Source organism: Charadrius vociferus, unplaced genomic scaffold (genome assembly GCF_000708025.1).
Source record: "Charadrius vociferus isolate BGI_N301 unplaced genomic scaffold, ASM70802v2 scaffold45, whole genome shotgun sequence".
NCBI lineage: Eukaryota > Metazoa > Chordata > Aves > Charadriiformes > Charadriidae > Charadrius > Charadrius vociferus.
Window position 1 is genome coordinate 3902328 of NW_009648712.1, and position 14725 is coordinate 3917052.

The window sequence follows — 14725 nt, forward strand, 5'->3', positions numbered from 1 at the left end:
GCCCCGCGCTCCCCTACCTGCTGCTCCGTGCGGGCGAAGGGTACTTGAGAGCCGGAGCACCGGCTGCGGGGCATTTGCGATCATGTGAATATGCAGATTAATTCAGGGGGGTTCGCGGCTGCTTGTTAAAAGGAGAAGCCGGGACCGAAGGGAACCCGCTGGGTTTCTGGAGCGGGGGCTGCACGGCACGGGGAAGGGCTCGCACCTTTCTCAGTTTCTTCTCTGCCGCACACTGTGTCAAAAGGAAAAAAAAAAAAAGTCTCAGCAACTCTGCAGCCAGGGAGCTTTATCCACCTAAAAAGCCTATTAGGACTCTACACGTTACACAAGTATTTAATTTGTTGGAAGTTGCTAAATTCAAGAAAGTTTTGCCTAGTGCGGAGAGCCAGTGGAAGCCACTTAAAAGAACTGTTGACATTAGACCGTGATGCTGTTGAGGGGATTCCGCTGGTCCTCACCTTGAGAAGAACCCATTGAATCTACAGCATGAAAACAATCCAATGAAAAAACAGCCCTTTACATATTAAGAAAAAAATCAAAGTCGCCTAAGTTGCCAGGCATAATTATGTTGTTAGACAATGCATAGAAACTGTCACTTGAAGGAGGCAGGGATGAAAATGAAAAAAAGTATCTAGAAAATCTTTTTTTTTTTTTTTTTTTTTTTTGCATACCGGCTTAGACCTTTGCATGCAGTAAAAGAATCTGGCCATAAATTATATACAAAACATTTTAAGGGACATGCTCAAGTGTTAAAGCAGGTTAAAATAGCATGTACAGAGAAACTACACCTACTGCCACTTGTCCATGCAGCAACAGAGAAAGAATCAAAATTTGACGTGATGATCAGCCAGCCTGTACTGGACACACTGTACCAAATAATCTTTCTGAGCATAAGAAAACAGTGCAAGAGCTGAAGATCTTCTTTGGGCATGGAAATCATGGACAGAAAGTCCTCTCTTAGCTTCTGCTAGGAGATCATAGGTAATAATTTGCACCAGTGAAAAGCAAGTATAATGTATAACACTATCAATTCAGGATGCCCTGGACAAATTTGTACACACAACAATAAAAAAAGTCATGCCCCATGTGTTAAGTACCAGCTGATCACAGTTTATGATAAGTGCAAGGTGACCATAAAGTACAAATGTAGGTGTTTCTCTTACATTTGCATGCTCTTCCCATAAAGCCATGTCATAAAGGATACCAAGAGACATTCACAATAAATTTGATGGCAGAAGAAAAACAACTGGCTGAGTGTTTGCCTTTCGTGTTTTTAGGCTTCTCTTCATTTGATTATGTCTTCAGCTTAGTCAAGAGGGGGTGCAGTCATCATCACACAGCTCTGCTCTTTCATTTGGTGTGCTTAGTTTTTCAATCTATGCCCTTCACAACCTGCTACAGTGATTCCAGAAACTTCAAGTCCTAACACTGTCTTGTTGACACAAGAGCCCACCATATACTTCATAGACTCAGACCAACTTTTTCTGTCAGGGCTGCAGGAGGAGTTCCTCACAGTGAAAGGATTTCAGTTAGGCTGTTCCTCTGCCTAAACTTTATAGTTTATTTACCACTATTCCCTTTTTCCCCTCTGCCAGGAATTACCGTACAAAAAGCTCCTTTTTAGTGCTCTGTTTCAAACACCTGTGGCCACTTGATGTGGCTTGAACCTTTCTCATCTTCTGCCACCTGCATTTGGCAAAGTCATTATCTGATTATTTCAGCCTTTTATGCCACGGCTACTTCTGCCATACAAATCCTTTCCTTTGTTGTTCCAAAAGCTACCAAAGGCACCCCTACAAACCTCAAATTTCTTTCCAGTTTTGGAGCCGGCTGTTTCAAATCAGGGCTGTGTTTGCTTTCAGAGCTTTGCCCTGACAACACACTTGTTCTTTGGCACCTTGCGGACTCTGCTCCTGCAGCCCGTTTGTTTGTTCACAAGCAAAATTCACTTAGCAAAACCTATAATTGCCTTTCCTTTTATTGCGGATAGCATATATGTGCTCTTTTTGATCTGCAGAGCAGATCACTGCCACATGGAGAAGCCAGAACGTTAATAGCTTCTGTCACTGCTACCACTCTTATTACGATAGATCTTCTGGAGGATTAGACAAAGATTGTGGCCACATAAACAGAGAAAGGCAATGCTTCGGGCACAAACCTGGAGCAAACTGCAGTGTGCCAGCTCTGATCAAACAAACAGACTATGTTCTGTTGAAAGCACAGAAGGCAAGGAAGACATCCCTTGAGATGGCACTGAAAAACAAAGGAAAGCTGCCCCAGTTTGTACAGGGATAAATTTGTCCAGAGAGAAATGTTGGGAGCTGGCACCACATAGGTTCTATTTTTTTTCTTATATAATTTTATCTTTATAAAACCTGGGTTAACCCATTTTGGACTTCTGCCCAAGGATGAAATATTCCTCCTGCTGCTGTGTTCAACACAGTTAAGGAAGTAACTTAGAAAAAAATAGATATGAAAAATTTAAAAATAGTATTAAAGCTCAATCCATGTCTGGGGCTGGGGTGGGATGTGCAGTGGAATCTTGCTGTATCTCTGCTTCTCCTTCACTGAACATTTACTCCGAGTTTCTACAGTCATTTTTAGGGCATCATGAATTAAAGATCTCCGTAGGAACGTAAGCCATGGTGAGAAGATGCTGCAACACATAAGACACATCCCCGTTCTGAACAAGGACTTCCCAGACAGCTGAAGCGTGTTGGATCTGGGATTTCGGTTTGGTCTGTTATGGAGGAGAGGGCACATTGCCAAAGTCGGAGAGGAATGTGCAAACAGCTAATTCCAGCTAAAACAATATGAGGGAGAGAGGCAGAAAAACTCCCAGCACTAGATTCTGTCACCTCACTGAATAGCAGTGTGGGAAGAGTTCCTTCGCTCCTGTGGCGAGTCTGGTGGATATCCATCCCGGGCAACACTGTCAGACTGTGGGGTTTGTCAGACAAGACCGAAGAAGAGAAAAGAAAGACCAAAATAATTTTTTTAAAAAAGGACATAATTTAGATGCACTGTGTGTTTTCTCAGTGCCTTAGTCCTTTCCCACTTGTAGCCAGCGGATCTGGACCGCTCTCCCTGACGCTGCCGTTGTTAAGCTCCTCAGCTCGCTCAGCTCCTCTCTCAGCACTACTTCAGGCTTTCAGTTGCCAAAAGCAATGAGGCTTACATGCATGTGTTCTTTCTCTTCCCCTCTCTTTCTCTGGGTGTTCCCGCCCTTTCCAACAGATCTTGGACCCACCAGCCAGTTTCAGCTACAGCTGATGGAGGATCAGAATCCCAAAGCTGTTTAGGCTCCTGCCAGCCCCACGAGCGTGAGTGGCTGCAGGTAACCACAGCGAAAGGGATGCTCGCTGCTGCTGGCAGGAGAGGCTCCAGGAGGGTTTTCAGAAGTGCCTGAGTGATGGAGGGACTTAGCTGCTGTTTTCAAAATGGTGCAGACTCCTAGGAGACTAAATTCCTTTGACCTTCCTTGGCTCCTGTCAACAAGAGCATTTGAGAGCAGGCAGTAAGCCTTTCAGAAACCATTGACGCTTGCAGAAACTCTCAGACTTTCTTTTCTGACTGACTGAAAGTTTCATTCTGTTGCCACTAATAAATCCCTCTCCCCTCACCAATTTATGTTTTATGAATTTGGGTTAAGCTTTGTCTACTAAAAGGATCTTACATAAAACACCGCTTACTGAAATGTGATCTTTACACATTTCTGAAGTTTTAATTTTCCTGCGGTGTAATCTTGTTACTTAGGTCATTCATTTTGTCACGCCTTGGTATCAGCCTGGTCCAGATTTGGCTGCAGGGCTATGTTCTCCTGACATTTAGCGCAAGAATTCCCTGGGAAATCAGTCAAGGGATTTGACATTGCTGCTGGCCAAGCTCCAGCGGGTTTAGTTTTACTCTCCTTCTCTATTTATTGTGGAATCTGTCTGTCCACAAGCTGCACATTGAGTTCCATGCTAGAGAAGGAGAACTGAAAGGGACAAAATGGCCATTCATTTGGAGGATCCATTCAGGCTTTTCAGAAAGGTTTTACAAGAAGCCGTGCACTTAGATGACTGCTGAGCTTCCTTAGCCCTGCACTGTTGCCTCCCTCACGAGACAATCTGGATTGACTGCTTTTTCTTTGCTCTCTCCCCTACCTCAATAGGCAGCAATTACAGCTGGAAAAGCAAAATTAAGATCTAGGTAGTATAGGAACCACCTGGAGGCTTTTCATCTTTAGAAATAGTTTAATTTCAACATGGCATGGACAGGTCCTTTGCTGGGAATATGGAAAAAAAAAAAAGTCCTTTTTTTCCCCTCCTGCCACAAACTGCCACAACTCCTGTTGCAAAAAAAAAAAAAAAAAAATAAAAAAAAAAAAAAAAGCTGCATCAGTGGCAGAGAGCGCCAGGATTTGATAAACTGGACAGGAGGAGCCGGAAAGCACTGGGCACTCATGGGGGGTACAGGAGAGTCGGGGGAAGAATCCCAGGTCAACTGGGAATGGGGCAGAGAAGTAGCTCTCTTGTGGAGGGGGCCAATGACATGCAGCAGCACAGGGCAGGGTGCAGGAGCGTCTGCATGTGCCAGGAGGGAAAATCAGCCCAACACGCCGATGGTCTGTGTGCTGAGGGCTGTGTACTCTTAGCCAGTGGGGCCAAAGGGCTTAGTCTAACTTTGCTAGGTGAGACACTGAAATTTGGTTAAGCGCTCACAAGTTTTATCAGCCACAGAAAATGTAGTACTGCACTTCGTATATAACACTGTTGTATGGTCTTTAACATCCAGCCATCTTCTCCTGACCAATCTGAATTGGTCTCCCCTGCAGTCCCTCTGCTGTTTCTAAGCTCCTCAGCTCCAAAGTCTCAGCTTCTTCCCTTGCTACCGCTTCAGTTTCCTACAGAAATGAAGCTCAGTCAAAGAATTATGGAGTTTAAGACTAGATGGCAACATAATATTTTCTAGTTACCTTTATATATCATAGACCATTGAACTTTACCTCATGACACATTTCATGAGTTCAGTAACTTCTATTTGGTTAAATATATTTTACGAAAAGCATCCTTGCTTGATTTGAAAACTCATGGGATAGAAAATCCACCCATTCCCTTGGTAACTTATTCCCAAGACTAATCATTTTCATCACCAAAAATGGTCTTTGTCTCTAAACTGAGTTTATATGCATTCATCTGCCCTATAGTGGTTCTTATTATGCTCTGTTCTCTCTCAGATTAAAAAGCCTCTTGTACATCTACTGTCTCCCCATGAGGATACTTATATAATGTGAGCAAGTCATCTCTTCATCATCCTTTTGATAAGCTAAGCAGGCTGAGCTCTCAAAGTCTCTAAAGAAATTTCTCTAATGTTTTTTTTTTTTTTTCCAGCTCATGTTTGTGCCTTCACCACTTTTTCAACATGCTTTTAAAAATGCATTTTTGATATCGGACTCCCAGCAGGCATATTCTGCAAGAAGTAAAAGCATTTCGTGTAGCACACCTAGGAATTGAATTAGCCATTCTTACCACAGCATCGCATTGAGGAAGCATTCTTCCTTGCTTCTCCACAATAACTCCTCAGACCTTCTCAGGATACAGCCCTCATTCTGTAGATAAGTCTTGTTTCACTCCGAGACACGAGACTTTGCAGACGTTCTGTCTGACAGGGATCACGCTAGAGAACTATCCCGTCTGCTGCGTTTGGCCATCCTTTTCTCAACCTACTAATTGAAGTCATGTTCAGACTATGCTGGCGGTGATTCTATATTTACTTCCAGATTTACTCACCGAGGAAGACCCTGAAGCACATGAGGCCTCCCAGTGATCCCTTCAGATCCCTGCCAACTGCTGCCATTACTTCTCCATTAACTACTTTCAGAGATCTGTCAACCAGGTCCATTTACCGCTCTATGGCTAACGTACAGTCGTAATGCTTTAAACAAATGTCACACACTATTGTGGTAAAGCCTCTAGAAACACTCAAACCCATTGCTCCGTACAGCTACCTCAGTCAACCAATGTGTGATTTTAAAAATTAAATCCGTCCTGTGTTGTTGTTGGTTGGGTGGGTTTTTTTTGGCGAGGCAGAGGCTCAGTGGCATAGTGTATTTGACATGTGGCCCAGTGCTAGGAATTTGTTCTTTGTCCAAGCCATCTGCTCTATGCCATATAATGATAATGTGTATAATACACATATAGCTTCATAGCCATAGGATTTATACACCTAGTGGATGTGTATGCCATGAATGGGCTTATGCAGCATCTTCTGAGAAAGACAAATTTGCTTCAGATCATTCAGGCTGTCTTTGTAGATTACAATAGTAACTGTCTTCTTAATACTATGTATTTTACAGGGTTTTTCTTCCCTCTCAACAGTAATACCTTCTAAAAGCTAAAACCTCGGGCCATAGAAGTGAAGATGCTCATTTTTTTTTTCTATGCAAAGGTTCATCTTTCATTGAACTAACTGAAAGGCAGGGTCTGACTATGAATATTTACAAGATCAAGCTCTTTTGTCCATAAGCTTCTAAAGAAAACCTGTCAGCATGTTTTTCTCAAAATCCTTTGTAGAATGCTAGTTTCATTTCTGACAGTTTTTCATGTTTACAGCTTGAAAAAAAAAAAAAAAGAAGCAGCCTAATAACTTGTGATACAGATGCCACATTTTTACTGGACCAGGAGAACAGTTTTAAACCCAGAAATGGCATTTGGAGTCATTCAGTCTCTTTTATGGCAGAAGCTGTACTGTTTTGGAGATTCTTGTGTTGGATCAGTTGTCAGCAAAGATAATAGAGATGAATACAAAGAAAAAAACACTTCTTGCTGCCACCTTCAGCTTTACTGGTACCAGTTTATAGCCACTGCATGGATGGATGGACAGTTGGTTGGTGAACACATGAGAACTGATCGGTTAACAATATTTTGTCTTCAGCTACTGAACTCCAGTGAACGTGCTCTGGGAGCACATATAGCCATAGGAAACAGCCTTTGGAGGCCCATAGCTCTAGTCCAGTGTTTGCCCGTTTCCTGGCACCCTGCAGGAGCGGAGGCTGAGTGGCAGATGCAATCTGCACAGACTGGATGAAATCAAGCACAGGGCCAGGGGGCTCTCCTGCTCTATGCTACTTTCACATTTCCTCTTTCTTTCAAAGAAACATTTTCTAATCTAACCTCCATGACTGCCTTCTGTGGGCAAGCTGCTATTTTGCAAAGCCAACTGAGGGAAAAAAAGCTGCGAGCTCTGTGAATAATTAAAAGCAATACCAAAAGACATTAATTCCAGAAGACTTTGGGGATAATAAATGTTTTTTTGACTTACTTGCAGACTTATTAATACAGAGCAACTAGTCTGAGACCATTCTTCATAGCTTACCTCTTTAGACTCCTGTGTCTTCTCTTTTCCTGCATCCACATTTTCAATAGACGGTAGATAGCCATGCCATAAGTTGCTGTTTACGGTGGATTTCGTGAGTTTCAGAGAGAGAACTATTTTTGTGAAGCCAGGTATTATTTTAAATTAGTGTTAAAAAAGGAGGCAAATGTGGCTAATGATACCTCTTCAAGCGTACACACCAAAAAAGTCTTATCCCTGGTAAACACAGGTGTACCGTTATAAGAATGCATGCAGAGAAGGGGAAATTTCTCAGGCGTTTATGATTTCACATGTCCCTTTTTGTGTAAGCAAAACATCTACAATGCCCATCTGAATTTCAGTTTCACCCTTCATACTTGACTGACATGAGCACAGTTTTCTTACCAGCAGCACGGCAGAACCAACACGCCAGTGAAAGGGATTCTTTTCAGCTACACGCCTCATCGGCACCATTATCGGTGAGGTTCCCGCTGCAGCGTGGCCGGTCCTCGGGGTGCCAGATGGGGCAGAAAACCACCCAGCCTGGTCCTCAGTGTTGCAGAGTGGAGTTTGCAGAATGGGCTCTTCGAAAATTATTTTTGACTTCTAAACTGAACCTATTTGGTACGAAAGGCACAGAAGGGCACTTCCACGCAGTCTTGAAATGCCATTTTTGCTGTCCAATGCCAGAAACTTGGAATTCATCCTTAAAAGGTCACCCTGATCCCAACTGCATTGCTTCGAAGAGCTGACAGTGTACCTCAGAAATTGTAGATATTTCCAAGTTTCCAAAAACATGCATATGAAGCCCTACTGGCCTGTAGCCAAGAAAGCTCAGCTTCCCTTCCCTTCCCTTCCCTTCCCTTCCCTTCCCTTCCCTTCCCTTCCCTTCCCTTCCCTTCCCTTCCCTTCCCCTTCCCCTTCCCCTTCCTCTCTTCCCTTTTTCCTTTTCACTTTATTACTTTTTTACTTCTATTTTTAACTCAATGAGGATGATGAAGTGGAACAAAGATCAAGTCTTGGAGGGGAAAATAATCACCTGAGTTACAGGCAAGTGTAATTTATTGGAAAAATTGAGAATTTGAGCTACATACAGAGAACAAAGTGAATGTCAAGTAATGGGGATGATAGTGTAGCCCAAATATCAAACAGGTAGAAAAGATGAGTCACAGATTTCTATTGTGATCCAGAGCAAGGGACTTTTAGACTGTCCTGGTTAAATAATGAATAAATGAAATACACATCTTTCCCCACTGTTTCTTTGTGTGCTGGAGATACTGAAAGTCCTAGACCATTTCAGAAGTTTGGGCACACCATTGATTCACTTGGGTTTTGTGATGAGGCCAAAAAGGAAAAAAAAAAAAAAAAAAAGCCTGGGAATCCCTATAACTGTCCAGTCTCAGTGGTTTTGTTACTGTGCCAAAATAAGGGGTCAGGGCATAATAGCACTAGAAAAGCTCACTTGCTGTAAATTTTACATAACAAGCTCCCAGCTTCTCTCATTCAGCCTGTGCCCGGTTCTGCAACCAAGGCAGCACAGAGAGCAGATTTCAACTATAAAGATGTCAGTGGGAGAGCTTGTTTTCCTTTGGTAAATTGCAATAAATTAAAGAAATGCCTTGGTGCTTGCAGGAGGGGGGCGGGGGTGGAAAGCAGAACTGAAAATGCTAAAAAGCAGCTCTCAAAATGTCCTGAAATAGTCCCTCTCCTTCTCCATGGCTTGCTTAGAAAGGTATGAGTTTGGCAAAGTAGCTTCTTCTGCTTCCACTTAAAGTATGTTTATGGATATCTTTTTACACGAAAAAGCTGTTAGGCATGGTTTCCTAAGAATCAGGTTCTTCAGCCACACTTAGGAGTCTCCCCTAGGGCCACTTGCTTTTCAGAGGTGGCCCTTGAAGCTCCTAGCGATGTGCCTGGCTGCAGCGTTGCTCAGCCCACCCGAAAAGTTTTGCCTGCTTCCTCCGACTGCCAACTTGCAGGTGGAATAGCCAAATGTGTACCAGCTTAAGCTGGAAATTTCAGTCTTAGCCTGACTTTTAAGTAAAGCAGGGCACAAAACACATCGTGAGCCAGAGTCTGCCTGGTACCAACACTTCCATTAGGGGAGTCTCTGTGTGCAGATGCAGCGCGGTGTCCTGGACCCACTGCAGCCACCCAGTTGGAGACAGCCAGAAAGATTCAGGGAGAAATGGGAGAAGGAAAATTGTTGGTGGCATGGGTGAGACACAGACCAATTTCGTCTAGCTGGAGTTCTGTGTTTGTGTTTTCCCTACCATTCAGGAGGACCTGCAGGGATCACGAGGATTTCGAGAAACACCATCCTCCATCGGAGCTGAGCTTTTGCTGTGCTGCAGTCTTAGGGTCCTTTCATCAGAGATACAATAGCAATGCAGGAATGTCTTATTGTGCACTGTCACCTCCAGTCACAATTAACATTTTCCCTTCTCATTAGAGGCTTTCTCTCTGTCCATTTTCTCGTTTTCTTTTTTTTTTTTTTTTTTTTTTTTTTTTTTAAGAGAACAGCAGAGGTCACAGCAAAGGTGACAGCTGGTGTCTATCGCTTGGAGTGCATTATAGGTGGTAACACCGTAACAGCTTCCTTGAAAGCAGAGAGATGCTGCAAACTCCTGCCCACTTTCCCTCCTCCCAAATTCCCCCACCAAGGAACTTCCCCCTGTAGCTGTACCCATGATGAGAAGCAGGTACAGGTGTCCAAACCCATACACCTGGCACCTCTTCCAGGCAAGCTAAAGAAGCAAAAAGAAAACCTGTGCAAGAGGTAAACTTGCAGTCCCTGCAAGTGGCTTAGGTTTATTTGGAATAACGTCGTGGCTCTGCAACGTGCTAATATACCATTTATGTGCCTATACAGCATGTGATACCTCTGCATATACAATGCTATCATTGTGTTTATTCTCTGCTATAGCCAGAGATGAAAACAGAGTTAAAAGTTTTGTCTGTACATCCCAAGCGATGAGAAGTCTGTCTATTTAGAGAGTATATATCTTAATACACATTTAAGATCTTTAATTTAAATGGGGGACTTAAGCTAAGTAGCTCCCACTACCATGGTTGAGAAACTTTCGGTGGAATGCTATATATTGTGTATATGCACATGGATTTATAAAACACGTGCATGCATTTATACATGTATTTGTGCAAATTTGATGGGAGGGAACTGCTATGTAGTTGAACTCATCTCTCTCTGAACACACATTGTTTCTCAGACGCATTGTAATTTGTTATCATTCTTAAAACTTAAAAATCTGCCTGTGTGTGCGTCTGCTTTTATCAAGGATGAGTTAATTCAATAGGCAGGTGCTAGTCTGCTGACATCTTGTTTTTACACCCAAGTAACTAGCTTGGGAAGATTAAACCTTTAGCATTTAATATCCTACTGACATGTATTTACAATCCACTGAGTGTTGATTTACATCTCTGTGTGCTGAAACGCCCAGATAAACCTGCTCTGCTCCTACACCTTATGTCTCAGAATGCTGTTTCTTGAATGCAAATTATATGGGACACTTCAAATTTGCAAATGTTGGGAAATGAGCAGTGTTGGGAGGTTCTGTGGAAACTGCTTTCTAGAAGAAATTTAAGGGGAAAAAAAATTGGCACAGGAGGAATTCCTACATGAAAAGGACAAGACAGATATGTGTGCACAGATGGTGACTGGCAGTACCATACTCTCATGCAGGCTTATTAGTGCAGCCTCAGTGCCGTGATAACATAGATGTGCTGGACTGGAGCTGGCTTACATTTGACAGCTGAGAGTGAATCAGCCATTGGTCGCATCCATTTGTGCTGGCATGCTTAAAGAGGGCGGGAAATTGTATGTGAGAAGACAGAGGAAAGGAAGCAACAATTATATATATATATATATATATATAAAAAAAAAAGTTAAGATCATGACTTTGAGATTTTTCCCTTTCTTCTTGTAAGGACTCTTTTCCCTCTCTCAGGGTTGTTAATCACATCACTTTCAGAAGGTGAATAGAAGAAAGCAACACAGTCTGTATTGATACTGTCTCCATGTTATTAGTAGCCTCCAGAGAGCCATAGAAAAGGTGGCTATGGTGGTAGGAGGTAAATCCTGAGGGTCTCTAGCAGCCAGGTAAACTGGAGACTGCCACAAGGGTTGGCAGGACCTCAGGAAGCGCTGGGGGAAGGCGGCCCTGGGTACCAGGTTATGCAGCCCTGGTGTTTGGGAGAAGGCAGGAGTTTGCATATGTAGATAGGATCTACTGCTTCTGCAGAACCCTCCAGTTGAGCATCACTTTATTTAGGGCTACTGCACCAAAATAAAATAGCTTCTCTTTATTTGGGCTCAGAATAAAATGAGACAACAAGATTCTCACCCTGTCTCTGTCTGCTCTCCTCTGTACAAAAGGAACCGGAGGGGCACTTTCCCCTGGTCAGACAACCTGGCACTGATTTTATGCTGAGGCAGTGCCTGGGCAGGCTTGGCAGATGCACAGTGTTTTGAAACAGAGCTTGCATTCTTAAGGCTGCCAACTGCCCAGAACAGAGCTGAATGATGCACTTCTCATCTGGAACAAGGCTGGGAAGTCCTCAGCTTCCTCTGAGCCATTGGAAGTAAAACATAAAGAAAGGGCATGATCATTCTATGAGTTAAACTCCGTACTAACACCTCATTTCTAAACATGGCTATTTATCCACAGAGTTCAATGATTTTAGCAGAAAGCCACATGGTATGGTTACCTTCCATTTACAGGACCACTTTACTAGCGGGGAAACTGAGGCAGAGAGCAGGTCAAGTTTGTCCAACAAATCCGTGAAGTTAGAGAACGTAGAGGAGAATCCAGGTCTCTAATGTCCAAGTCTGTTACTCAGTCACAAGCAAATCTACCTCTAACACACAAGAAATCTGTGGGACTCACTGCAATTAGCTACAGCGCCAAGAGCTCAGCAGTCCTCCCCCAAAATAGGTATTTTTATGAATGGCAAATTTGATCTAAGACATTCTCATTAAACTAAATAATATGCCTGTTGCCCCCCACACCCACATATACATATTTTAGAAGGCAAATCAGTCGCAGGTATCTGAGGTGATGGACTGATTCCCTTTGCCGAGTCCATCAGTTACACTCCCTGGTACTCTGTGTTCCCGCCCTGCCCTCGGAATGGTAAATGATACAGGACAAGCGCATCTGTATTTTTTATGAAGTGCAATCATTTATGGTCTGACTTCAAACATTAGGTTCCAACGCCAGATTCATTTAGTTTTGAAAGCATCCCAGCTGATAAACTGGTATTAACATTACAGTTAAAAATACTTATCTGATGCATTGTTAGCCTGAAGGCACATACAACAAAGACTTTTATGTATAGCCTACATATATAATACAAAGCACTGTTAAAATATTTTCCTCTCAGACTTTTGCCATATTTTTTTGTCATATTGTAATTTTCATTTAAATTCAAACTACAGTTAAAATTAAAGCGGTGATCTCCAATGACACATCACCTAGATAGAACAGCCTGAGGCAGGAGTAGCTCCAATAAATTTGGCCTTTTGGGGGAGTTACACCAGAGGACATTTCAAGAGGATGGGCCGTGTTTGATTGCACTGTGGCTGCACACCTCTGACTTCCAGCAAGCAACAGTCTACCAGTATTTTTAGACGAGATGGGCGGAATGGTTGTGTCTCAGCTTTGCAAGCCAAATCCTACATGGAAAGAGGAAACTGCCTTATGTGGGCAAAAAGATCAGAATTGGAGAATGCACACCTATGCAATTTAATTTTTATTTTTACTTATTTTTATTCAATGTATGTATTAATTAAAATATTTTTACTTTATTATTAAATAAAATAATTTTATTTTATTTAACACTGATTCATTTTAGAAGAAAGGCAAATATGGAACATTATTTTCCAAAAGTTTTTTGGTTTCAGGAGGGAAGCACGACTGTCTGGTGTTTGGAAGAGACAAATGAGCAAAGGGAACACTCTCATCCAGCTCCAGCCCTCCCATGGACTCGCTGTAATGCCTTTACAGCACATTTGACTTGCCTTGACAACCGACCTGCATTAGACAAGTGCTTAGAGATCTTCAAATGAAGAAATGTTCATAACTAAAAAGCATTTACTGTAATGAAGCCCCTCAAAAGAGACTCTGCATGCTGCAGCTGATCTTCAGTGTAAGCGTAATTGCACCGAATGTTGCGGAGTGTATTTTCATTCCTCTTCTGCGTATGTTCAATATCATTCTCTGAGTAAAACAAACATCTGTGCACATTTGTGCAGGTGAGATTTGACACTAGTTCTGGCAGATGACCTTCAGTTTTTGTTTGGCCTAGCAGTCTTACCAAATATGAGCCAAGTTACAACCCAACCTCACACTTTGACCTTTTTAAAATTTACTTTTAAAACTAGAGGTTATCTTTTATGCTGCAAATTATGCCTTTATCTCTTATAATCCCATAAGTCAGATATCACAGTCCCACTTCAATTATGCTAAACTCTTATGTTAATTTTAAATCATGTAACTTAATTCCTGGCAAAGCAGGCTGGTGATTTTCAAAATGTGGTTAATGAGGCAAAGTACAATCTAGATTCTGCTACTGAGATCATCTGAATCCCTTAGGTCACTGAAGATGACTTTGGAGAGGCTCTTCTTTACAAAAGTCTGGGTTAGATTTTCAAAAAATGAATTTTTAAGTGCAGTTAGGGGCTATCAAATTTGAGGTTGAGCATACAAAGAAGTCAAATTACTTTCACCAGAGCCATAGAACAACAGTGCGGCTAAAACAATTACACTTCTGTGCACATACATGCTTTATAGGCCTTAAGTAGTGTCCTCCCCTTTTAAATCACAAATGCAAACTGTACCAGATTTTCAAGACGGCAATCCAGGGACTTGATGTCTATGTCCATGGATGCATGCAAATCAATGTCATTTTCCCTCTCATTTGCAGAAGCCAAACATTTGTAATAACTGCTTTCACCCCTCCCTTGACTCAAACAATAGCTTGATCTAAGACCAGTTAGTAGCTGAAATCTTATGGGACTGTACAGCTTTTTCAATACAATTACATCCTCCCCCCCAAGTCTCTTTAATTTCCGATCAGATGCTGAAAGTTTGTCACTAAAGCAAGCTCAAGGTTAAGCTTAAGTTCTTCAGAGACTTTGTAATTTACTACTATTTATTTCTCTGAATTAAAGAATTCATAGAAAACTCATACATAAATTGACCTCCATCCTTTATTAGCATGTTAAACTTTTATTTCCTCATATGTTTTTTGGAATATATTGGTACATAAGCCATTTTTTTTTGTTTGTAAATTAGCAATTAAGCAACACACATCCACAACAGACAAGACAAAGCAAATATATAGACATCAAAAGGTTGGTGTATATTTA

At 42.1% G+C, this 14725-nt stretch overlaps 1 protein-coding gene across 1 annotated transcript in view; it reads right to left on the reverse strand.

Moving 5' to 3' along the window:
- Positions 1 to 84, reverse strand: part of AQP4 (aquaporin 4) — a 9575-nt gene extending 9491 nt beyond the window's left edge. The window contains exon 1 of the mRNA XM_009886639.1: positions 18 to 84. The gene's annotated coding sequence lies outside the window, so the exon portion shown is untranslated. The remainder of the gene's footprint in view (positions 1 to 17) is intronic.
- Positions 85 to 14725: the final 14641 nt, after the last annotated feature.